Genomic DNA, 27,882 nt, shown 5'->3' on the forward strand with positions numbered 1-27,882 from the left:
GCTGTTCACTGTAAAAATAAAATTAATTACAGAGTGTTACAGAATTACCACATAGAGAGTAGGGGGAAAAAAATGTATGGTTCTTTGCCAAGGATTTTGCTATGTGTGATTTCCCACAGGCTTGGAGCTGACTTCTTGTGGAAAAATTGCAGGGCTGGTCCCTCCCTACACCAATCTAGCGGCGCAACATGCTACATTCCATGTCAGAGATCCCCAAGTTCCTAGGCACCCCTTGTTTCCATGGCATTTAAGATATACTAAAATGGAATGTGCCAAGGCTAGCAGACAAACGATCTTCTTTCTCTCCAAGGTTTCGCTTTGACCAAATGAATGCAATTGACTTGGGAGGTATTCAATTACACAGCTATACAGAACCACATAAAATCACAAGTCTAGTTAAGGGGAGACGTCAAGGTTCAGGCACCGGGATGGGATTTCTGAAAGGCCCTTCTGCACCCTAGGACCTGTGCTGGAACCCAGAGCTGGAATTCCCACATCTTCTCCACTTGGTTCACTGGTTTGTATTTTTGATTACGTGTATGTCTTTTTCACAAGGTTAAATGGAAAAGGATACGTGAAGCACACAAAAAAGTACATACATGGTAAATGCAGTAAGGATAAAACTGATTAACAGAGGAGAAACTATGGCGCTGAAGACTTCAAGAAATCTGCTTCATCCCAAAGAAAGGGTAGAAAATGGATGGGCAGAGAACAGGGTTAAAAGGACCAGGAAATCAGCAGGAGAACAAAGGGACATTCAAGGGACAGTGAGTAATTCAAAGCTGGGGGAATAAATATATCCGGTGAATAAATATATGTGATGGTGGGCGAGGAAGCCCATACTGATGGATACAGAGATCTGAACTCATGGGTGCTGAACGTCAGATATGTCGGTCTCAGAATCTGACTGATGGAGCAGATGGGGGAGATGAAGCAGGGCTCACTGCACAGCTTAATTGGAGGAGAAACATTCGCAGATCATAGAGTGTAGCAAGTTCACTTTTTCTGAGGAATGTGGAACAAAGGGTAAAAGCCAGAGAGAGAAGTGCTGGCCCTGCTGCTACTAGAGTGATCTGGGCAAGATACTAGCAGCTTAAATCAAAGACAGAGGCAGACGGGATGAAAAGAAGTGACAGGATTAAGAGAGACACTAGGGAGAAAAACTGAGTAGGATTTGATGACTGTTTCAGAGTAGGATGGAGGTTTCTGGCTTGAGCAACCAGGCAGATGGTCATGATATTCTCTGACAGAGATATAACCCAAGAACTGGGTTGAAGAAGATAAGCGTTGAGCTCATTAGGAAAAGTCTATCGACACACAAGAGAAAATGTCCAATCAACAGTTGGCTATATGAATCTAGAACTTTGGAAAGAGATACAGATTTGGAACTATAAGCATATAGATGAAAAAATACAATCTCCGGAGAAATGTGATTTCTATCGAAATTCAGATTCATCAACTGCACTTCTAGGAATTTATCCAATGATAAAATTCACAGAGGTGTACAAAAATCAACATAAGAATATTCCCTGAGTTATTCTTTGAATGGACACACTGGAAGGACTCTAGACACTTATGTTATAGACCATCTGTATCAGTGGCTTTCAAATCGGAATGGCTCTACCCTCAAGGGGACGGGTTCAATCCCTGGTCCAGGAAGATTCCACAAGACTTGGAGCAACTAAGTCCATGCGCCACAACTACTGAGCCCACAGGCCTAGAATCCATGCTCTGCAACAAGAGAAACCACCACAATGGGAAGCCCGACCACCGCAACTAGAGAAAGCCTCCATGCAGCAACAGAGACCCAGTACAGCCAATAAATAAATAAATAAAACAATTTGAAAAGAAAAAGAGCCTGTTCAGCTTCTTTAAAAAAAGAAAATAATGAATGGTTCTGTAGGTATATATTTGTTAATATGATAAGATGGTCACATTACATAACAGAAAAAAAGGAACTATACTAAACAGCTTATGCAGCATATTCAGTTTTGGGACTAAAAATATTTTTATACACAGAGGTATACACAGAAAAAGAAAATCTAAATTTTAAACACCAAAATGTTAACAATGGTTAGCTAACACTTGTAAGATTATTATAAATTTCAGCTTTGTCAATTTTGCTTGCCTGTCTTTTATAATTTTTCTACAATGAGCATCCATTATTTCAAGAAAGATAAAGATTTTTAAATTGCAATCATGACTACTTACTAGACTGTACAAATTTAACCACAGTGGCCCTTCATCTCTGCTTTCCTAGTGAAATAAGAGAAACCCACAGTGCATTTTTGTCAATAAAAACCAAGCCTTGTCAAATTAGCAAACTGAAGAGTTTAGGTCATCTCTAACAATGTACAAAACTAGCAGGGATGTGGGAGCCTACCAAGGAAACCTTCCTAAGAAGCAGGAAATCATGTCTTTCATTGAAAAAGAAAACAAGCGTTCTCCTGTCCTCTTCCGCACTCTCAAGCTCTCCAATCTCCACTACATACACACTCTCTCTCTCTCTTATTCACTCACTCACTCACTGATTCGCACACGCCACTCCCTTAAGGGCACAAAGACCTCTTCTGCTGCCTCAGAACACATCTGATAGAGTAAAAAGCCTCTGAAAGCTTTCTTCAGTGCTTTGACTGCCAGCCATTCACTGTCAGTAACTGACAGACTTGTATCTTGGGACATTAATCAACTACCAACCATCCCGAGTTGTGAACAAAGTCAATCAAGAGAGTCTGATTCAGCCATGCCAATTAGCTCCATTCGTTCCATAAACAAGAAAAGACACTGGAGAGCCCCAGGAGAAGACACACTGCAGAGAGAAGTGAGGACTCCGGAGACAGCACTCGCCAACGCCCCCTTCCTCTTCTCTGGCACAAGACCTGCGCAAAAGTCACCTCCTCTGTGACACTTGCCTCCATGCGTCAGCCACTTCCTCCTGGTGGCCCCTTCAGCTCTGCACACACTTCTGTAATGCCCAGGGAGAGAAATTTAGTGAACCAGAAAGTTTACTGAAACCTGACAGCTAGACCTCTAAGCTGGCCAGAGAAGCAAGAGAGGGCTAAACAGTACGTAAATCACTGGGCACCGAAGCGGAAGGCACTCTACCACATAGCGATGTATCCCACAGCCAGAGGGCGAGACCAGACAGAGGGAATTCAGTTATCCCACATAACTGAATTTGTTACCCACACGGCTGTCATTGCCTCCTCCAGTCTGTGCTCTTATCACTCTCACCACCTGCTGCTAAGCACTTTTCGGTGCACTAAAGCAATGCTTGCTAAACTATCCCAATTTCTAAAAATCACCCGAGGAACGTGTAAAAATACAAATTCCCAGGCCCTTCCCTTGAAGATTCTGATTCACTAAGTCTGGATTAAGACCCAGATACCTGCTTTTCTAACAAGTGCCTTCCAATGAGTCCTAAAGATCAGGAAGTTTGCCAATGGCTGCACGAAAGAATGCTGGAGCATGCTGGGCGGTTCCACTGACAATGTAAGGAGGGTGTGTGAGGAGAAGGCCGTCTGGGCAACACGGCCTCGAGGGAGAGCATGGAGCCCGGGGAGCTCACAGACACTAAGTCACATCACAGGCATTCTTACAACAGATTTTTGGCCATCTGGCATACGAGCAAAAAGGAGTGCCGTAACTATACCTGTATAAAATTTGCATTAAAATGGCACAAAGCTAAGTTAAACCTGTTGTTCAAGTTTTTTGAGTACTGAACAAATATAGGGAGGATTAGCCTTCCCCTCCTACTGGGGTAACGTATTAGTATTTCTCCACCAACATGAACACTCAGAAGAGTAGCCCCTTCCTGCGGTCTAGAGGCACGAAGGCACCAGGCCTGATGAGACAGTGACCCAAGACTGTCCAGATGCTTCAGCACCACCACAGTCTCGAGCCAACACCAGACCTATGGAAAGACGGGTGTCAGGGGTGCAAGAGAAAGGAAATAATATGTTCCCAACTTCTCTGCTTGCCACCTGGGATCAGTGCAAGTGGCTTGGCATGGGCAGCCCACAGATGATCTCCAAGCAGACCGACAGAGGGCCTGAGAGGAGGCGGGTGTGCACCTGCCAGGCAACCAAGCCTCTTCAAGGCCAGTGGTGATAGGAGGAATCGTCCCGCAAGTCAGTTAGCTGTTCGAGGGGAGTGTATGTTTACACTGGTGGGGCGGCAGCACGCTGTGGTTCAGCACCTACGAGCTAGACACAGCTGCACCTGCAGCACAGCCTCACCACTTCCTGGCTATCTGACTCTAGACAAGTTCCACTTAACCTCTAGATGAGTCTCAATTTCCATGTCTGCAAAGTGGGGAAGAACAGTATCTACCTTGCAAAGTTTTTATCTGTGACTAAAAGTATTCAGTATGGGCTCTCGGTAACTGACAATTCCAAAAGCCACAAACATTTACTGAAAGCCTACCCTACTAGCTAGGTAGGGTCTCGGGCGAGCAACTGTGTTCAAAGAGGAGACACAGGAGACAGGCATCACTAATTCTCCACAGTATGGAGGGGGCTGTGGGAGAAGGAAGGGTTGTGTTCTCTGCTTGGGGAGGGAAAGGCACGTTGGACAGAGCAGTGGCATGCGGTTTGGGTCTGGGCTTTCTAATAGCAGAACTAGGACCTGAACTTGTAAAGATGCAGTCACTTAGCGGTTCACTGGTTTTCCTCCGCTGTGTGGCTATGGCCATGTTTGGCAGTTCCTTTATGATTCTCATCTCCCAGAGAGAGCAGAGCAATGCTAAGTAGTTCTCACAGATGACCTTGGGCAGCACCCCGAGCAATTAGGTGCTAAATAAACACAGGGCCTGAGAAATTCTGGAGGGCCACCAAGTCAGATGTATATAGGGTGTTGTTGGACAGAGAGCAAGAATTACAGCTCCCGCCATAATCTCTTTCTGTTCCAAAGGAAATAAAAAGGGATGTGCCATGCAGCCCAGCCTCAAAGTCACACCTACTCAGTCAGAGGGGGTAACAGCTGGGGGAACTGGAAGATGCTGTAAAAAAAATATTTTTGAGCACTGAATGAATGATACAGAGTGTTAAGAAAAGATGAATAGAACAGTGTCCATGTCTTCAAGAAGTTCCAGGTCTAGGGACTTCCCTGGTGGTCCAGTGGCTAAGACTCCACACTCCCAATGCAGGGGGGCAGGGTTAATCCCTGGTCAGGGAACTAGACCCCACATGCCGCAACTAAAGATCAAAGATTTCATGTGCTGCAACCAAGATCCCACACAGCCAAATAAATAAATATTAAAGGAAAAAAAAAAAAAAAACAAGGAAGTTCCAGGTCTAAACAAATAATTACAATAAAAGTGACAGGGAAGACACTAGAGATTAAAATGTACAAAGTTCTATGTGAGTATGAAGGAAATAATGGTAATAAAACATAATTATAATATTCAACAAAGAATAAGCACATAGCAACAACACTCATCAAGGGCTTACTATATGTATCAGGCTCTGTTAGAAGAGGCTCAGGCAGTTTTATCAGCTGCTATTACCATCATTCCCTATGTTATAGGTGAAGATACTGAGACACAGCAAGTTTAAGCAACGTGAGCACAATCATACCTAATAAGTGCTAGGATCAGGAACTGAACTCAGAGAGACTTGGCTCCAGGAGCCCCCTCTTAAACACAACAGTGCACTCATTTTCAGAAAGAAGTTCCAAATTCAGCTTGAGAGAGATTGGGACGACTTCACAGAAGTTGCTCTTGGGCTGGGTCTTGAAAGATGACAGAGAGACAGACACTGAGGGTGAAGACACGACTTCTCAAACCCTCAACTGTGAAAGAGAACAGCATTCCTGGAGCAGCAGGCAGATATGTAAAGTTGTAAATTCAATCTCCCATGAACCAGGAAGGAAAACGGCCTTACTGCTGCTCCTGCAGGCCCAGGCAGACGGGAGGATCAACATGGGATCCTCAGACGCTTGAAATTTAGGACTGATATTTATCTCATGGCTCATCAGTTTACTTCCCTCCTCATTAAATGCCTCTGTATAATAAGGCCATCATTCTAAATTTTCAAAATATTCTGACAATTCATTTAATCTGCCATAAAGTCCTCTTCAATAAACAGGAAAGGTGTTACCTTTATGACAGAAGAAGAAACTGAGACATGAAAAAATAAAAGTCTTGGATAAGGATATATAGCTAGACTAGAACCTAGGTCTGTGGTCTTTTCTTAGTGTTCTTTGTCCATTGTTCATTTGTAGGTGGTCCCCCTATCAGATGCAATAAAAGTATAAAACTAACCTATTGTTCATAAAATGAATAGCATGGGATAAACAACTTTTATGACTCACTCCAAAACATACATAACTTTCAAGAAGGCATTAAATACCACTACCACCACCACCCTGCCTGCAACAGAGCTCTGGGTGAATTGTCTTTTTTAGTCATTTTTAAAATGAGAGCCAACTGGAGAAAATGTCCACATGCCGTTTAAAAAAAAAAAAAGTCAGCAAGAAGTGATTACACATTACTAAATACTCAGCGAAGGGAGAGTGGGGCCTCCCTGTTTTGTTAAGGAGTAATTAGGAGAGAGAGAAATGAGAGACTGAGAGAAAAAAGTTCTGGAGTCATCACCTTCAAATCTGTACCTGTATCTAAAACCTATTCTATCCTCTACATGTAAATCTTTGACCAGGAAGGTTGGCTATGTTGGCTGTGACCGGAGACGGGGAGTGGGACTGGGGTTATGGCTATTAGGGATATAAGCACACACATAGAGAGAAAGAGCCAAAATGCAGCCAAGAATGTGAATGAGGTCAATCTTAGCAAAACTGAAAAAGGCAGAGGCTTGGATCATGTCCAGGGGACACTGGCTAGAAGACAAAGAAAGTTTTCTATTATTAAATTTTACCATGTTCTTCTTACAATGACAATTCCATTCAATCAATTATATGTACCAGCCACCATCCTCCAAACATCCTCCTTTCAGAGGTAATATATAAAGGTTCACACACACACAGAGTAAGGGCTCATCGTCAAAGAAAACAATAGCCTTACCCCTTAAGCCAAATATAGGGCATTTTGGCCTTTATCTTCCCCTACCAAGTGGCCAAGAAGACTCCAAAGAATGTGAAACCCTAAATTACTTTTAAAACTCTCTGAAGTTTCTTTTTACAAATAGGGAGGACTATTCTTATATTGAAGGGAGGGTGAAAAGATAACAATATTTTCATAGTCTAGCCAGAAATAAACTGGTAAAATAGTTCAATCTGCTGGAAGATGAGAATTTTTATTTTATCTATTTAACAATTTTTCTTTTGGGGAAAAAAAATCAGTGATAAAATATTCAAAGATTAGTTCGCTCTTCTTTTAACTTTGCTAATCTTACAAAAGATTTTCAAAAGAATTTAACTTCAGGACATTCAAATTCCCACTCTCAGATGTCCTCTCACCTCATTTAGGAGAGTAACTAGACATTTTCCACATCAGAAACTTGAGAGTAAGCCCAGACTGCTTTCTCCCAAAACTCAAATCATAGAATTGTTTTGGCTGTTTTCTAGGTCAAATATATATGACTTCTTACAGATGGTATTTCACCTAAGGCACCATGCAAGTTCAAACAAATAAAAAGCAACAGAGTGAAACCCTTGAAATGCACTGAGAAACCGAACTCTTAAGTCTACGACATCATCGGGCAGCTGGCTAAAGTAATTCATCTAATGCAACAGGTATGTTTGCGTGTCCATCAGAAAAACTATGTCTGCAAATAAGAAATTTGCTATCCAAACGACCTGAATGTTTAAGCAGGACTGGACGGGGAGGAAGCCCTGAGACGGTTCAGCTGGTAGAAAAAGCACAGGGTTCGGCGTGAGGCAGACCTGGACCTGGGTTTGGACCCTCAGTCTGCCGTTTACCAGCTCCTTGACAAGTTACTGAACAACTCTGCCTCAGTCTCATAATAGCAAAACTGGAATAACTCCTACCTTGAGTGCTTATGATGAGTCCTGAATGAGAAAATACATGCAAAAGTTCCTGGCACACAGCACACATTCAACTAGTTTTATGTGACGCCACCCCAGCCCTAGCCCCACCCTTAAGTCCTAACAGTAGCTTTACCCTTAAAAGGGTGATTTAGGAAATTCTGGGTTGGTAGGTTCTCTTAAAAAAAATTTTTTTTTTTTTAAAGGAGAGCGTACATTAAGTGTCTTCCCAGGTGGAGCCAGCGGTAAAGAACCTGCCTGCCAATGCAGGAGACGTAAAAGACGAGGGTTTGATACCTGGGTTGGGAAGAGCTCCAGGAGGAGGGCATGGCAATCCACTCCAGTATTCTTGCCTGAAGAATCCCATGGACAGAGGAGCCTGACGGGCTACAGTCCATAGGGTTGCAAAGAGTCAGATACAACTGAAGCGACTTAACACACAGACAAAGACACGTGGTGGCACAGTTCTACACCCTTAGCAGTAGGAGCCAATAAAGTGAGTGCCTTTGGGCGCTGAAAGTTTAAAAGAAGGAAAACTGACATCAAAGAGGAGGTACAAATATCAAAACTAGAAATAAGCAAATTAGTTCAAAGAAATACATGTAAATAAACAGTGCCAAAATGCACAATACAGGACCACATGCATCTGACTACGGATGTCATAGTTTTAATTTAGGCCTCAAACTGCAAATGCCTAGTGGGGGAAAAGACAGGAACAAAAGATAATTTTCTTTATAGCTTCTTCTTTTCCCTGATTTTTATCTTTAATCTTCCTCAGAAAATTAGAAAACAGTTTCTTACAAGCGTAGCTAGGCATATTCAATTACTCTGCCTTTATTCTAGCATCCATGAGAATGACTTCTTTTAAAACTAGGCAGTAAGTAATAACAGCTATGCTGTTCATTGACTCTAAATTAAACAGTGCATGGTGCCAGGCATTCTTTATCAGTGGTGCAGATAAAATTAACAATGAATCAAAAATCTAAGTATGTCCTCTGCCAAGTACAGAAATACAGTGAAAATTTCTAAATAGGAAGAATTTTGTAGGTAGCCAGTTCATACTGCTCTGGAAACCAAAGATGCACAGGAAAAAATATAAGTAGAGAGAATAAACTAAGCAGCTTGTTTGATCTCAGATTCCAGGTGTCAGAAGGCTTATATTTTCCTCCAAACTAGCTCTCTGGTCCTGCGCAAGCCAGGTTCCATATCTGCAGAAATTAAGGATAAAACGAGCTCTAAAGCCTGGTCAACATTCAATGAATGCCACTCGCCTGGCGCTGCTATGTGCGACAAGGCAAAACGAGGGAAGGAATCGAGTAGGCAACAGGACAGATGAGCTCTGGGAACGACAGATACAGCCTCACAATTGGTGTAGGAGGTGGGAGCTGAAAGCGCGGGTGTGAATGATATCATCAGAGGGAGTGCAGTGTGAAAAGAGAAGGCCAAAAAAGGAATCCTGGAGAAAACTAACATTTAAAGAATGGGTAGAGGGGAAAGGGATGATACTGGGACACAGCAGGGAGGCCAGGAAGGAACTGGGGGAAGGAGGAGCGGGGGAGAGGGAGAGTGAGAAGGAGAAGATGAATAAGGCACACTGTCACAAACGTAAAGACAGAATCAGAAAACACTTGCTCGAGCTGGCAACTAGATGACCAGTAGTGGCCTAATTAAAGGAACCTGAGGACGACAGTTATTCAGAGTACTAACGGGGAGACCAGCAGTGAAGTGAGGCCAGCAAGATTTTTTTCTTTCAATATGCTTTGTTATAAAGTGAACAAGATAGGGAGCAGTAACTACAGGAGGCTAGAGTTCAGGAGAGGGATGGGCCCATCTTGAAGATGGACAAATTCATATATTACAGAGAAAGAGCTATTAGAAAGAGAGTGAAAAACACTCAACCCACAACAATCAAGAACTTCCAACCTGCAAAGCACTCCTTTAGAGGAACAGGACAGAAGAGGACAGATGTGGTCCCGAAATGTAGAGTCATGGTCATGAGTCCCCCAGCACAGAGAGATACCCAAATAACAATGACATAATGAAAGACTTAATCGCCAGCTTGATAAGGGCTGCACAGAAGTCGTTCAGGGGCTAAGAGGGCTCTGACAGGTTTCAGCAGGCATGTTGCTCAGCACAAACTTACAGACAGGTCTGCATGCCAGACCTGACCTAGTCTGGGCACCTGGACAAGACTGCTCTGAGGAAGTGAGTGACATTTAAGCTGAGATATTTAAAAATAAATAAATACACTTAAATATTTTGAAAATGACACAGGAGCTGGCAGGACAGGCAGTGGGCTCGCAGCAGTGCGAAGTTCATCCCTTGAGAAGACCTTGAGAGGGACACATCTGGGAGGGGGCACAGCTGAGAGCCAGCTCACCTGGTGGGGGGCTGGGGGTATGGTAGGGGGTGGTGAGGTAGCGGAGGCAGCAGGGTCCAGATCCTGCAGGGTCCTGGAGACCACGAGAGGGTTCAGGGGTTTCATTATAAATGAGAGAGAAGGGCTTTCAGCAGAAGGGTAACATGATCAAACATAGCCAAGTAACTGACAAGGACTGAAGCTCCTGAAAGGATCAGAAGGAGGAAGAGTCAGAGTTGGGAGTAGAGGTGCCTCATGGCTCAATCGATACTGGGACTAGGGTCTGTGTCCTTGATCTGGGTGCTTCCTGAGTTTGGAGGGTTATCCTCTGCCCTCTGGCTGACTGGCAGGGCTTAGAGGAGCTGGAAACTCTGAAGCAGTCACCTCAAACAGACAACAGCCTTTTTAATCCCTCTGTATTCAAATATTATCATTTTCTGTGCCTGTCAGGATGCACTAAAGATTGGAGGCGCTATAGGACTTTAATGATATCTCATTCTTGAGAAAAGAGATAAGGATGGATAAGTAAATACAGTTATTGAGGGAGTGCTGGAGGTGGGGTAAGGGGCAAAAGACAAAGAGGCTCTGGTCTGATGATCTCTAAATTTCTGAGTAGCAGTCAAAATAGAGGAGTTGGTGATGGACAGGGAGGCCTGGCGTGCTGCGATTCATGGGGTCACAAAAAGTCGGACGCAACTGAACTGAACTGAACCTATTTCCTCCCTCCCCTCTACTTTCAATTAGTATTAATAATAATACATGCAAAGTTCTTAGTTCCTAGCACAGAGGAAGCACTTAATAACATCTGCTACTCTAACGGCAAATTCTAACAGAGATGGGAATACCAGACCACCTAACCTGCCTCTTGAGAAATCTGTATGCAGGTTAGGAAGCAACAGTTAGAACTGGACATAGAACAACAGACTGGTTCCAAATCAGGAAAGGAGTACATCAAGGCTGTATATTGTCACCCTGCTTATTTAACTTATATGCAGAGTACATCATGAGAAACGCTGGGCTGAAAGAAGCACAAGCTGGAATCAAGATTGCCAGGAGAAATATCAATAACCTCAGATATGCAGATGACACCACTCTTAAGGCAGAAAGCAAAGAGGAACTAAAAAGCCTCTTGATGAAAGTGAAAGAGGTGAATGAAAAAGTTGGCTTAAAGCTCAACATTAAGAAAACTAAGTTCATGGCATCCGGCTCCATCACCTTCATGGCAAATAGATGGGTAAACAATGGAAACAATGATTAAAGACGAAAGCCATGAAAAAAGTGATAAAGAATAAAGACGACAGAAGATTAATTTACGTTGTAAAAGAAGACATTAAAAATTAAAATTTTCTTGGGCATCTCCTCCTAAAATGCCAGGGGAACAGGGTAGAGTCTATAAATGGAGAGATACCTGCTGGTATGGAGGGAGTGGCTTTGTGGAACTTGGTGGAGACTGAGAAGGGGTCAGGTTCCAGAATGACTGGCGGGATGGGTTAGTATGAGAAGGGGATGGGGAGGGAGAAAAAGAGGATTAAGCTATCAGGGGACTAAAAGGGAGTTCCTAACCCCAGCAGGGTCCACTCTGAATCTCATTTTCATAAAAGATGTTCAGAGGCTACTTGCCATTTCCTCTTTCACCATGTTAAAATTTAAAATAACTAGCTGGTGGTCACTATTTCTAAAGATTAAATAAAAACAACCCATACCCCTCAATGCAGCCTCAGCAAAAAGAATAACTGTTAAATGTTGATAATTCTCTTAGGAATACAGGCTCCCTGAGGAATGGTGGATAAACAAGCAACAAGAATAAGAATGATCTTGCAGCTATACAACTTGTAACAGAAAGTTGTTCATGGTTTTTCACAGGTTCAGGAGCTGATATCCTTAGCAGGTTTAAAAAAAAAGAAAAAACTAGCATGAAAGAAAGAATTGGGATAAACTGCTTAAGGATTTTTACAAATGACTCAGTTTTGAATAGACTATAGGAGGTGTAACTTTTGGTTTGGCTGATACAGAATAGTTTCTTTCTTTCTGTAATGTGTGAGTCTCCTGTTCCCCTAAAGATATTTAAATCTCCAATACCGTTACTAAAAAATCTACTTCTTTCCTGCAATTTCACATAAAGAAAAAAAAAAAAATTCCTTCCCAAAATAGCAAAGACAACAATGCGAGGAATAATCCTTCAGAGTCTGAACAGATATTTCCTGTAGTTCACTTGATGTACTAATCACAAAGTTAGGAATGGAAAGGAAAAAAACACCACTACTGACACTTACCTTCAATAACAACAAAACACGCAGCACGCCACTCCTGCCCTACCCTCACCTCCCCCAAAAACAATAAGACACTCCGTGCTACATGACTGAATATTACAAAAAATAAACTCTGAAAGCTGTCAATACCTGGAAACGTGAATATTAAGCAGAGTAAATGTTCTTCGTAATAACAATGTAAGTAAATGAGAAAAGCCATTATTCTAGAATAAAAGCTAGAAATAATCAAATTGGATCTGTTCAATTAGTAGTTGTATACTTAAGATTTTTAAAAAAATATTTTACTAAATTATTAAAAGTATTTTGTCATCGTGAATTTGAAATCCTGTTTCCTTATTCTCTTTCCCATCTGAAACAAGTATTTTTGCAATGTCGTTTTTTCAGAAGGTAATTATGATATTTTAACAGAACACGAAAGATGAGCAAACAGTATAAAAAACCAAGTACAAAAGAAAGAAACGTCAAGCACAAGCAGTTTGTGTATCAACAAGCTTAAAGACAGCCAAGTGCCCCCATCATCTCTTCTAAAAGAGTTCTAAAGAAGAGAACTTTTAGCCGGTAAAACAACAGCCCTCAGGATAAAAACCACATTCCCCAGTCCCCTCACAGCTAGGTGTGGTCAAATAGCGGTTCTGGCCAATGCGGTTTGGACAGAAAGAATGTGTTTAACTTCCAGGTCCTGCTCTTTAAGGGGAAAAGCACGTCCTCCCTTTTTCTCCCTTTCTGACAGCTGGAATGGGATTGTGGTGATAGCCATCTTGGACACAGACTGATGGCCAGATCCAAGAACTGTGAAGTCCAGTACAGAGAGAGCCCAGAGTCTGATGACCTCACGGGGCAGAGTGGCCCCACTGGTGCAGACTATTACATAACACAGAAATCAACTTCTATTGGGTTTAAGCACCTGTTATCTGGGGTTTCTCCTACAACAGTCAAACTTGAAATCTAACAAGAACACAGTAAATGAGATGACTTCCAGTCTGTGACAGCAAATAATTGCTGCTACTTGGTGTCCCCACCAGAACCACAAAACCATGGCACTAAAACTGTTAAAAGCTAATTTAACTATTAGATAGGTAAGACACAGCCTTATAAGGTAAGACATAGCCTTATAAACTCTTCACTGTTAATCTTCCTGATGAATCTTTTTACATACTCCATCTTACAGAAATGTGATTTTGATCCAGGCTGAATTCTTTTAAAGTAAATCTAGTTTACTTATTTAAAATCAAAACATTGCAAACCAAACTCTCTGCAAAATTATCTAAAAACACACACTAAAAGTCTTGAACTGGACTCATCAACATACCGTGTGTGTTACACATTTCTGATAGCTGCTGTTCCCATGAAAGGTTTTCAGCATAATCAGGATGGCATTTCTGCACTGTGCATGCATGCCTGCTCAGTCATGTCCAGCTCCTTGCAATCCCATGGACTGTAGCCCGCCAGGTTCCTCTGTCCATGGGATTATCCTGGCAAGAATAATGGACTGAGTTGCCATTTCCTACTCCAGGGGATCTTCCCAACTCAGGGATCAAACCTCTGTCTACTCCGGCTCCTGCATTGGCAGGCAGATTCTTTACCACTGAGCCATTTACTACATGGCTCAGTGGTAAAGAATGTAGGAAATGGGAAGCTCATTTATTACACTGTACTTGTGTTTATTTTTATTCTTAAAGTTAAAACAGTGATCATTTGATACGCTGAGTTCCCCATCAAAACTTTACCTAAATAAACTCCTAGTTAGAAATGGATGCGTGAAGGGCTTCCCTGGTGGCTCAGTGATAAAGAATCTGCCTGCCAATTTAAGAGACATAGGTTTGATCCCTGATCCAGGAAGATCCCACATGTCATGGAGCAAATAAGTCTGTGTGCCACAACTATTAAGCCTGTTCTCTAGAGGCTGAGAAACACAATTACTGAGCCCCTGTGCCACAACCACTGAAGCCTGTGCACCCTAAAGCCTGTGCTCCACAACAGGAGAAGTCACTGCAATGAGAAGCCTGTGTCCTGTAACTAGAGAGTAGTCCCCAGTCGCCACAACTAAAGAAAAGCTTGAGCAGCAACGAAGACCCAGCACAGCCAATAAATAAATAAAATAGATAATTAACACAAATCCCAATAACCAGTGTGACAAATGTTCAAAGACAACAGTCTGGAAATAAGCAAAATGTTTGAGGAATGACGTTTTCCCTCTGTTTACAGACTAAGAGCTTGCTGTACCAGAGCCATTAGTAACTCCAGGAAATTCTCTGAGCTTCAACCAGAGCAATTCTGCTGTTACTGCTGCTGCTGCCAAGTCACTTCAGTCGTGTCTGACTCTGTGCAACCCCATAGACGGCAGCCCACCAGGCTCCCCCATCCCTGGGATTCTCCAGGCAAGAACACTGGAGTGGGTTGCCATTTCCTTCTCCAATGCATGAAAGTGAAAAGTGAAAGTGAAGCCACTCAGTTGCGTCCGACTCTTCACGACCCCATGGACTGGAGCCTACCAGGCTCCTCCATCCATGGGATTTTCCAGGCAAGAGTACTGGACTGGGCTGCCATTGCCTTCTCTGCTGCTGTTACTGGGTATACTCAATCGTGCTTCAGTGTAAGACTCTGAACAAAAACCCCTCACCTTAGCCAAAAGATTTTAAAACTACCTAAATATAGTTGGTAGGCAAAGGGCAACAGGCATATAGCTACCATTAAAAAGAAAGCTGTCAAAAAATGGAACAAAGTATTAATAAATCATTGGAAAGACCTGATTTGATGAAAAGAAGTAATGAGATTACTGTTTAAAAAAAAATTAAGTTTAAAATTTTCTGGAGATGTCCTAAAGTTGGACAGATCTAGATTATAAGCCTCGCTCATCACTTACCAACTATGTCTCTTTAGACAAGTTACTTAAGTTTCCTAGGTCCTTGCTTTTTCCATCTGTAAAAGGAAGAAACCTGTACTTATTTCATAGGACTATTAACAGGATTAAGTGATTACCTCTGCAAAGTTCCTAGCAAAGTGCTTAGTCCAGAGGTGGTATTCAGTCACTCAGTAGCTAAGTCCTGTCTGACTCTTTGCAGCCCCATGGACCGCAGCACACCAGGTTTCCCTGTACTTCACTATCTTCCAGAATTTGTCTGCTCAGATTCATGTCCACTGAGTCAGTGATGCCATTCAACCATCTCATCCTCTGTTGCCCCCTTCTCATTTTGGCCCTCAATCTTTCCCCACATCAGAGTCTTTTCCAGTGAGTTGGCTCTTTGTATCAGGTGGCCAAAGTATTGGAGCTTCAGCTTCAGCATCAGTCCTTCCAATGAATATTCAGGGTTGATTTCCTTTAGGATTCACCAGTTTGATCTCCTTGTTATCCAAGGGATTCTCAAGAGTCTTCTCCAGTGCCACAGTTTAAAAGCATCAATTCTTCGGTGCTCAGCTTTCTTTACGATTCATCTCTCACATCTGTACATGATTACTGGAAAAACCAGGGCTTTGACTATATGAACCTTTGTCAGCAAAATGAGGTCTCTGCTTCTTAAAATGCTGTTTAGTATCAATAAATGTTATGCCCCTCCCTATCCACTCTGCCACCAAACATCAGAATTTCAGAACAAATTACAAACAAAAGAATTCTGAAGTGGGTTGTATGCCTTTTTGCAATGGGTGATATCTATGTTGGAAATGAGCTAAAAACACTTCCCTGGATGAAACTGTACACTTACTCAAAAATTTGTACATCTGTGTTGAAAGCAGCATTATTCACAACCATAAAGCAGAAACAATCCAAAAGTCCAACAACTGACAAAGGGATAAAAAAAAAATGTGGTATATCCAAACACAGAATATTATCCAGCAATAAAAAGGTACACGTTGGGCTTCCCGGGTGGCGCAGTGGTAAAGAATCCACCTGCCAATGCAGGAGACTCAGGAGACACGGGTTCGATTCCTGAGTTGGGAAGATCCCCTGGAGAAGGAAAAGGCAACCCACTCTAGTATCCTTGCCTGGGAAATCCCATGGACAGAGGAGACTGGTGGGCTACAGCCCATGGGGTTGCAAAGAGTTAAACACGACTAAGTGACTGAGCATGCATGCATACACACGCACACCCGGGTACATGTCACAACATGAATGAACCTTCGAAACCTTATGCTAAATGAAAGAAGCCAGTCACAGAACACTGCATTTTGTTTGACTCCATGGACACGACTCAGCGACTGAGCACACACATTTACGTGAAATATCCAGAAGAGTCAAATCCACAGATACAGAAAGTAGAGGGGGCAGAAGGCAGGCGAAGCGACAACTAATGGCTACGGGATTTCCTCTCGCGGTGATGGAAGTGTTTTAAAATTAGACTGCAAGAAAGGGTGCACAACCCTGTGAACTTACTGAAAAACACTGAATTGCATACTTTAAATGGGTCAATTATGTGCCACGTGAATTATACCTCAATGAAGCTTTCAAACAAACCTCACTGCATCTAAAATGTCATGAATCAAATCACAGCTACTGAAAGAAAAAAAAAAAAGAAAAGAAAAGAAAACGAAAATATACCATCTGCTAGAAAACAGACTACACTGGAGGGTTTGTGTATATAAAACCTCTAATGTCATTTTATAATGTCTCCAGCAGTGTATCATGTTTACTCCTTTCGACTCATTATATGCAAAGGATGCCTTATCTCCTGTGTGCCTCCAATGATACCAGCTATGTGCCACACTTGGGAAAACTGAGGAGAGCCACTCAGCTTACATCTCTTGTGGAACTCTAATTGATAAACATTCTTTTAAAACAAACAGAACAGTTATGAAAACTGACCAAATCAACAGACCATAAAGTAAGTTATAAACATTTCAAAGTACTGCTAAACCTACAGACCACTTCATCTGTCAACAATACAATATAAATCAATAAAAGATAACTTTTTAAAAAGACCAGCTATTAAAAACTCCTCTGTTGTGCCATTTACTTGTATTACACACTTGCATATGCAATAAATGTATACTGCCACTTGATAATGTTAGTTCACAAGGAAATAGCTGAGGCCGGGTGTACAGCTGCATACTGCCAACAGACTTCCTTGTTATACCTAATACATCTGTTTCTCAAAAAATGTATATAACCAATCATTTTTTAGGAATATTTGGGAATCTGCTATTTAAAACATTCATGAAGTAAATTTTTTGTATTATAAATAATTATTGCCTAACTCGTCTGCACTTAATTGTTTCAAAAGCTTATTCTGTATTTAGCAGAGTATTCAGTACTGCATGAGATGCAAAACAATGCAGAGAAAGGAATTTGGTGCTCTGGTCAGTGCCAAGGTCAACATTTCCCCAAAGTGTTCTTCTAATTCAGCAAGCCAAGGCCTGGAACCAGTCCACGGCTTTATCATCATTGTGGATTTATCCTTGAGCAGTTCCTGAGAAAAGACCTCCACTGGGTCCTATCTCAGCAGAAAAATGGGACCAGGCTTCAGTTACCTGAGGTGACCAAAAGGTGACCAAACTAGCTTAAAAATTTGAAGGACAGCCAACAATCTTCCTCATCACTAAAACGGAGTGCCAAGTCATGGCTCTCCCCTCTCTTTCCCAGGCCAATGTCACTGAACCACTTGAGCCTCTTTAGAAAGACCTAATGCACAACTGCTTGCTTTTTATTAGACTAGAGCAGTCTTCACATGAAGACAAAGCTAAATGCTCATTTCTCGGACTGCGATGTGCTCTTCTGCTGGCTTACCCACTCTGCCTATCCCTCTTCTCAGACCTGGACATGTCAAAAGCAACACTATATTCTTTGCTAATTTATAAAAAGGCATGATCTTGTCAATCTTGTCAGCGGTCTCTTTAAATTGACATCACTTGTTTGTTTGCTTGAGAAAAATAGTTACAGCAAATAGGAAGTACTGAATTTTAACTTGGATACCAATTGCACTGCTGATGTATTATACATAGACTCTGATACAACCATAGCATTTGTTGAGTATGCAAATCCTTGCTCTATTTCTACCTCATCTCTTTCTTGTAACAACAGATTCCTAGAAAGGAAGATGGAAACTATTGACATTTAGTAAACTAATATACAAGCTTTAACCTATGAACTTGCTCAAGGCTGACAAGGAGGATTTCCAGAACTCTTGAGTGTTCCTCTGTGATCCAGCCCTGAGTGGCTCACAACAGGAGTGAGAGAACTTTCGTTCTCTGATCACAGGATCATTATGTTCAATTATGTAAGAGAAGCAATAACTGTGGCAACCAGGAGAGCACCGAGCAGAAAACACAGGGGGTGAAGACTGCACCCGGCACCAAAAGCACACGCAACCAGATTCAGGCTCTTTAGAGGCGTGGCACGAGCAGGGCAGGATTTAAGCGCTAGGATAAAAGCAACAGGTTAATTACGAAGCAGAGTGTAGTAAGAACGCCTAGAGATATTGCAAAGGCCACCAAAAACATCCCACTGTGAGGTACTCCGGCACGCTGGTCAGTGCCCCAAACCTGGAACCGGATGCTTGGATTCGATTCCGGGCCTGCCACTTACTAAAAACTGTTCGCAGAAGCAAGAGAAGTGTCCACTGAACTGGTCAAGATGTAAAAAGCCAGTGTTTGAAAATCTTAAAATACATAAAATATAAAAAGCAAAGATGCTTTAAAAGGCTTGCTCTGGTCAGCCTGTTTCCCACACTTTGTACTCTTCACATAAACACAGGGAGGCACACACATATGTAAGTGTGTGTTACGCATCTCTCCTTCAGCCACTGGCCCCTGGGCTGTGCCGGAGCAGCCAGCCATTCTCTTGGATCTGAGGGACAGAAAACTACTATAAACAAAGTGGGTGGATGAATTATACAGAAATGTTAGAAGGAAGAGAACGCTTTGGAAAAAGAAAAATTTCGAAGAAGGAAAGCAGGGTCTGGGGGCTCAGCAGGCATTAAACAGGACAGTCAGGCAGAACTCATCTGAGAATGTGAGAGCTGAGTAAAACTGGAGGGAGGAGTTAACCAAACAGACAGCTTGAGAAGAGCCTTCTGGTCAGACTCTTCCAGGCTGAGGAAACAGCTATGCAAATCAATGAACTGAAAACCCCAAACCCATTTCAAACTTTAACACTAGAAGTAATGATCAGCCTTTTTCCCAAATAATCACTCATCTTTGGAAAAATACTTTTCTGAGAGGTTTAAAACAGACAGATAGGAATGTCTGGATTTTATAGAAATATTTTTAAATTAAAAATACTAAGTATCATGGTTAATCTGAACAGGTAAGTGAATATTGTCCTGAACAACCGCCCCACGGTGGCGAGAAGGGAGCCTGCAGGCAGCTACGGGCAGGCCAGGCTCGCAGGGCCCCGCCTCCCCATTCGTCTTGTCAGGCCTGTTCCACCTGAGATTCCAGGGAGCGAACCTTCCCCCACCTGCTATCGGACCGCTCCCCCACACAGGAAGCACATCCAGCTCGGGACCACATCCAGCTCGGGACCGGCAGGAGGGAAATTTGTTTTTCTCATCTGTAAAGTGTTACTCACACCCACACTCATTCACACTACAAGGGCTTTTCTGTGGGAAATAGTGATCAGCGTATTCTAATAACGAAAATAGTAAATTCTAAAAAAATATTTTGCCCTCATCAGAGACTCTTGCTTCCCTTGTGTCCCAGATGGTAAAGCGTCTGCCTACAATGTGTCCCTGGGTCGGGAAGATCCGCTGGAGAAGGAAATGGCAACCCACTCCAGTACTCTTGCCTGGAAAATCCCATGGACGGAGGAGCTCGGTAGGCTACAGTCCATGGGGTTGCAAAGAGTCAAACACGACTGAGCGACTTCACCTCATCAGATACCAGCTAAAAGGGACTAAAGGGTGGTTTTAGAAATCATTTGAAACATCAAAAGATTAACTGTCCTGGTCAAATGAACTGGCCTGGTCATAAGTACATAACTGAGGGGCAGAGACGTATTTCATTCAAACATATACAATTCTTGAATTTATCTGTCTCCTATCCTGAGTAAATGCTAACTGCTAACCATCATGAAAATGGCTCTTACTGGTTCTATAAACTGATACCATCTCCCAGCCATTTGAGGTAGCTTACTAATCAAAAACAAAGGTTCCCAATATTTCAGTTTTTTTTTTTTCCTGTTCAGTTGAGCTGCAGGAAATGGAAGCAGTTGAATGTGAATGTAAATACGGATGTCCTTACAGAACTGCTGTCATAAATTACATGATCAGGAAAAGAGCAAAACAATACAAAAGATCATAATCTCAAAGTCTCCTACTGCCATCCCAGAAAACAGGTCATTTTTATAGAAATGGTGTTGATGATAACAGTTAAACTAATAAATAACGACCAGTGACTCCAGTCTCCCTAGGCAGAGGCTATAATCACACTCTGTCAAGCTTTCTGTTACATTCTAAGGCTATCTGGCTAATATGAAGAAATAAGGAAATCAGCACATCCTTTCAGGGGAAACAATTGTGCAGTGTTCACAAGTCTGTAAAACATTTATATGTTTCAATCCGATACTTCTTCTAGGAATCTACCCAAAAGAAAAACAGAAACCTGTCCACTCAGTGTTATTTTTACAGGGACCAACTGTGAACAGTTTTAAGAAGCATTTTAGAACGTTTTATATTGGGCTTCCCGGGTGGTGCCAGTGGTAAAGAATCCACCTGCAACGCAGGAGATGGAAGAGTTTCGGGGTTCAATCCCTGGGTTGGGAAGTTCCCCTGTAAGAGGGCACGGCAACCCACTCCAGTATTTTTACCTGGAGAATCCCATGGACAGAGGAGCCTGGCGGGCTACAGTCCATAGAGCCACAAAGGGTCGGACATGATTGCAGGATTTAGCACCCACGCACATATCCAGCAAAAAAAATGTTCATTAAGAATTCCTCTAGCAGAAAGGCACTATCTTTGTTTAGGAAAAAACTTCTTAAATATACAAAGTAGACAGCATAGTACAGTGTAAAATGCACAGGTTCGGGAATAAAATGATCCAGCTGGTGATCTGGTTCTATTCTTAACTACTGATAGCTGTATCACTTCGAGCCAGTCAGTTCCTGCCCTCTGTTAAGTGTCCTCATCTGCAAAACAGGGATGTGACTAACCAACTTACCTTCCTCATGGTAATTTGTGTGTGTGCCTGTGTGAGCAAAGGAAAGGAATAAATGAATCTGAACACCTCTGGAAGTTGTTAGTAAAGGATCATTATCACCATCATCCAAGTTGCAAATGAAGGAAAGAATTAAAAAGTGTAAAGAGGTACTTTTTTCTCAGTAGACAAAGGAGAAAAGGAAAGCAGGATGCCTTGTAAAATTACCTACTTACGGATGACCAGAGAGGTAGAACAACGGTGTTCAGGAAGAATCTACAATTGGACAAGGATACATGTTAGAGCAATGAGAAGCAGATGAAAAACCAGGTGAGATATTATGTTCCAAAAGTCTCGTGGGGTGTGAATGGGGGTGGAGAAGAAAGGGATGTGTGTGAGGGGTGGGAAGCAGGTTGACCAAAGAACTTGTGTCAAGATTCTCCGGAGGACTTTAAGACCAGGATTAAGACAGTGAATGAAGTTCTGTTCCAGAAGAGTGCAACCAATGATGCAGGCGGGTTATAGCCAATGTTCCTGAGACACTACATTATCATTGCCTTAGATAACTGGACTACGCAGTTTTTGTAAATCACCAGGATTCCCAGTCTGTCCTTCCTTTAAAGAAAAAAATCCTGTGCTCACTAATGCAGAAACAGGTAGGTGTGGATGACTTGGTGGCATTAAAGAAAGGAAAATAACCCAAACTCATATTTAGAAATTACTTGAGTTATTTCTGAATCTGACATCAGTCAGTCACATGGCTGCTTTGGACCCAACCTGACGGAATTATGTGTGACCATGAAGAGGAAGAGAACAGAATGGGAAAGACTAGAGATCTCTTCAAGAAAATCAGAGATACCAAGGGAACATTTCATGCAAAAATGGGCTCGATAAAGGACAGAAGCAGAAGATATTAAGAAGAGGTGGCAAGAATACACAGAAGAACTGTACAAAAAAGAGACCCGGATAATCATGATGGTGTGATCCGAAATCTAGAGCCAGACATCCTGGAATGTGAAGTCAAGTGGGCCTTGGAAAGCATCGCTACGAACAAATTTAGTGGAGGTGATAGAATTCCAGTTGAGCTATTTCAAATCCTGAAAGATGATGCTGTGAAAGTGCTGCACTCAATATACCAGCAAATTTGGAAAACTCAGCAGGGGCCACAGGACTGGAAAAGGTCAGTTTTCATCCCAATCCCAAAGAAAGGCAATGCCAAAGAATGATCAAACTACCACACAATTGCACTCACCTCACATGCTAGTAAAAGTTAAGTCGCTCAGTCATGTCCAACTCTTTGCAACCCCATAGACTGTAGCGTACCAGGCTCCTCTGTCCATGGGATTTTCCAGGCAACAGTACTGGAGTGGATTGCCATTTCCTTCTCCAGGGGATCTTCCCAACCCAGGGCTCAAACCCAGGTCTCCTGCATTGTAGACAGACGCTTTACTGTCTGAGCCACCAGGGAAGTAGTAAAGTAATGCTCAAAATTCTCCAAGCCAGGCTTCAGCAATACGTGAACCGTGAACTTCCTGACGTTCAAGCTGGTTTTGGAAAAGGCAGAGGAACCAGAGATCAAATTGTCAACATCTGCTGGATCATGGAAAAAGCAAGAGAGTTCCAGAAAAACATCTATTTCTGCTTTATTGACTATGCCAAAGCCTTTGACTGTGTGGATCACAATAAACTGTGGAAAATTCTTCAAGAGATGGGAATACCAGACCACCTGACCTGCCTCTTGAGAAATCTGTATGCAGGTCAGGAAGCAACAGTTAGAACTGGACATGGAACAACAGACTGGTTCCAAATTGGGAAAGGAGTACATCAAGGCTGTATACTGTCACCCTGCTTATTTAACTTATATGCAGAGTACATCATGAGAAATGACTGGAAGAAACACAAGCTGGAATCAAGACTGCTGGGAGAAATATCAATAACCTCAGATATGCAGATGACACCACCCTTATGGCAGAAAGCGAAGAAGAACTAAAGAGCCTCTTGATGAAAGTGAAAGAGGAGAGTGAAAAAGTTGGCCTAAAGCTCAACATTCAGAAAACGAAGATCATGGCATCCGGTCCCATCACTCCATGGGAAATAGATGGGGAAGCAGTAAAAACAGTGTCAGACTTAATTTTGGGGGGCTCCAAAATCACTGCAGATGGTGACTGCAGCCATGAAATTAAAAGATGCTTACTCCTTGGAAGAACAGTTATGACCAACCTAGACAGCATATTCAAAAGCAGAGACATTACTTTGCCAACTAAGGTCCATCTAGTCAAGGCTATGGTTTTTCCTGTGGTCATGTATGGATGTGAGAGTTGGACTGTGAAGAAGGCTGAGTGCCGAAGAATTGATGCTTTTGAACGGTGGTGCTGGAGAAGACTCTTGAGGGTCCCTTGGACTGCAAGGAGATCCAACCAGTCCATTCTTAAGGAGGTCAGCCCTGGGATTTCTTTGGAAGGAATGATGCTCAAGCTGAAACTCCAGTACTTTGGCCACCTCATGCGAAGAGTTGACTCACTGGAAAAGACTCTGATGCTGGTAGGGATTGGGGGCAGGAGGAGAAGGGGATGACCGAGGATGAGATGGCTGGATGGCATCACTGACTCGATGGACGTGAGTCTGAGTGAACTCCGGGAGTTGGTGATGGACAGGGAGGCCTGGCGTGCTGCGATTCATGGGGTCGCAAAGAGTCAGACACAACTGAGCGACTCAACTGAACTGACGTTCTGCAAGAGTGCTCACTTCATGCCACTGGGAGGGAAAAAGGCTGCTTGTCAAATGTGATAAAGAAATCTCTGAAGGGCTGAAAACAACTAAGCCAAGGAGGAAAACCATCCAAGAAACCTTATGTTCATTTGCAACCTTCTCCCTTAAATGTGAGTACTGGCTTTAATGTAACATATACTTTATATTCACAAAGAAGATTGAAAAGATAACTATAAAAGAGAAGCTCAAATATTATTAAAGCACTCTACCGTTTCAGTTAAACATTTATCACACACACACTCTGTGACGAAGCCCAGGATAGCGCAGGAAGAGATCCGTAAGACCCTCCCTCCCTGACTTCAGGGGCAATTTCTCCTGACACCCCTCCGCTCAGAGGCCCTCAGTCTATCAGACATCATGCATCCCAGAGCCACCCTCTGACTCAAAGAGATGCTCATTTATTAATCACACTCCTCCAGGAACAGAAGACCACAGCGCTACCTACTACGGTTCTAAGAAGAAAACATTCTCACTTTTACCCTTTTCCCTCTCTAGAGTAATCAGAACAGTGAGTTGTTATCTGTAAACTCTGAGTACCATGTATAAATTAAATCATTTACATGAAATTCCATAATGCTGACAAAGAATCCGAGCATTTCAATATAAATGCCAGGTACGAGTAAATTTATTTACAAAACAGAAGTAGAGTCAGGGGCACAGAAAACAAACTTGTGGTTACCAGGGGATTGGGGCAGAGCGAGGTGGGGGCTGGCAGGCGGGGAGAAAGATAAATTGGGAGATTGGGACTAAAAATACCTACTACCATATATAACATAGATAACCTAAGAGTCTGCTATACAACATAGGGGACTCTACTCTCTATAACGGTCCACATGGGAAAAGAATCTTAAAAAAAAAAAGAGTAGATATATGTGTAACTGATTCACTTGCTGTATACCTGAAACTAACAATATTGTAAATCAACTATATGGCAATCCTTTTTTTTTTAATTAGATGCCAGATCTTCAACCATCTTTGATTGAATTAAAATAATTTTTACAGTGACATAAGAAGTTATGTTGTCAAATAAATGGTGGATTTCCTATTCCAATATGCACCACACAGGCCTTTTAAAAAATGAAGTAAATCGATAAATGTTGATATGGAAAGCGCTGTAAGATAAACTAAGTGAAAAACAAAGTGCAAAAGACTCCTACGGTGGAGCTCCTCCATGTAAAGAGTGTGTCTCTGTGTGCATATGCTAGTTTGCCTAAAATACAAATTAATAGGAAGATTCACAAAGATCGGAAAAAGTGTCAGTTTTAAACTAACTATAAACAAAAAACACCAGCTTAGATAACTTTCAGAAGAATGTAGTGGAAATTTTTACTAGTCAAGTATAAATATCTAACTATGTTTAAAGCAAATACTACCTCTTCTATCATAAAAAGTAAAAATAACCAAGTTTCAAAGAAATAAAACTGAGACCAGCGATAGCTATTTTTAAAACATGCAAATCAGATTTACCTAAATACCTTGGGTTACTGAATCTTCAGTCTATTTTAGTGCCAACTGGAAACCGTGTTTTTTAGGATCACTTGAATCAAGTCAACACTCTGAAAGTCTCCTGGTCTTGGACACATGTCAAAGCTCTAAGATACAATAGCCTTGGACCGGCTGGCATAATAATAATCACCGTCAACTGTCAGTATATATGGCTTCTGCTACCCTGTTTTATCACCATGCAAAACAGACACAATCTAACTCATATAGTCGAAACTCTGTCTTTAGGACCCTCTCCCAATTTCTCACTTTTTCATTCCTGCTTATGATCCTAGTTTACCTTTGAAAACAAACTCTATTCCTGTCAAAGGTTTTATTTTCTCTCTCTCTCTTTAGCTTCTAAGTCGTGTCCAACTCTTGCGACCACATTAATTGTAGCCTGCAAGGCTCCTCTGTCCTTGTGGTTCTCCAGGCAAGAATACTGGAGTAGGCTGCCATTATATAAAGCCCTGATAAGTGAGATTAAACTCTTGTTACACAAATCAAAGTCTTAAAGCCATAGAGCTCTCAGGCTGGAGTACTCTGTGTAAGACGTTAGCAACTACTGGCAATATGCAGTAGAATTATTCAGCTTTACTGACACTGTAAGTAACTAAAACACAGAAGGAAAGAAACCATGTTGGAGAAAATGACTGGAGTTCTGACATCACAGAGGCACAAAGAAATTCCACCCTGAGGGCAGAAGAGGGAAGGTTGAGAGTAAAAGGGGAGAAGGGAGGAGCCCTTCAGTACATTTCCAGGAGGCCAGGTGCCAGAGGCCACTTATTTCATTCTTCTCTCATTTTTACTTTGCTCCATCTGGTGATTTTTCTTCTGTGAATAAATAAATATTACAACATAAATCAATACACAGTCTTTTGGTTAATATATTCAATTGTCACAAAGAAAGGAAAAAAACATACATGAGCAACACAGATGCAGCATTCTCAATGGCCACATTAAGCAGAACTGTGGTGTACTTGATGTTTTCTGATAATAAAACCTGACCAATTTACTCTCCAGCCCTAAATATATTCACCGATACATAAAGGGATAGGTACTTACTAGCTGTGTGTACTATGAGCTTGTTAACCTGCATTTCCAGGGCTAGCACGGTTTTACTCTCATTAGAGCCAACAGCTGCCAAAGTGTTATTCCTTTTAGACCTTGAACCCAAGCTCTGTGATAACTGATGCAGCCAATTTAATTTAATGGTACTGTGAAAATAATTTTTTTTAACATATCAAGTTACTCAAAGTAGAGCTCCTCCCTCTCAATAAGAGAAAAATGTCAAAAGAATTACAAAAGAAAACCAGACGAATTACATGACGGCTAAACCTGAAAGGTGGGAGAATCCCTTGGAGGTCCAGTGGTTAGGACTTAGCACTTTCCCTGGTCAGGGAACTAAGATCCTGAAAGCTGCAAAGAAAAAAAAAAAAAAAAGGGTGAAGGGTGGGTCACCAATTCTGAAAGACAAGCCCTTAAAGGAGTACATCAAGGCTGTATATTGCCACCCTGCTTATTTAACTTATATGCAGAGTACATCATGAGAAAACGCTGGGCTGGAGGAAGCACAGGTTGGAATCAAGATTGCTGGGAGAAACATCAATGACACCACCCTTATGGCAGAAAGTGAAGAGGAACTAAAGAGCCTCTTGATGAAAGTGAAAGAGAAGAGTGAAAAAGTTGGTTTAAAGCTCAACATTCAGGAAACGAAGATCATGGCATCCGGTCCCATCACTTCATGGCAAATAGATGGGGAAACAGTGGAAAACAGTGGCTGACTTTATTTTTCTGGGCTACAGAATCACTGCAGATGGTGACTGCAGCCATGAAATTAAAAGACTCTTACTCCTTGGAAGGAAAGTTATGGCCAACCTAGATAGCATAATAAAAAGCAGAGACATTACTTTGTCAACAAAGGCCCATCTAGTCAAGGCTATGATTTTTCCAGTAGTCATGTATGGATGTGAGAGTTGGACTATAAAGAAAGCTGAG

The 27,882-nt window shown here is 42.0% G+C and overlaps 1 protein-coding gene across 3 annotated transcripts in view; it reads right to left on the bottom strand.

Moving 5' to 3' along the window:
• The window catches only part of DIP2B (disco interacting protein 2 homolog B), a 231,097-nt gene that overhangs the window by 117,735 nt on the left and 85,480 nt on the right, over positions 1-27,882 (bottom strand). The gene's annotated exons all lie outside the window — the stretch shown is intronic.

The sequence above is a fragment of the Capra hircus genome, chromosome 5 (assembly GCF_001704415.2).
Source record: "Capra hircus breed San Clemente chromosome 5, ASM170441v1, whole genome shotgun sequence".
Classification (NCBI taxonomy): Eukaryota; Metazoa; Chordata; class Mammalia; order Artiodactyla; family Bovidae; genus Capra; species Capra hircus.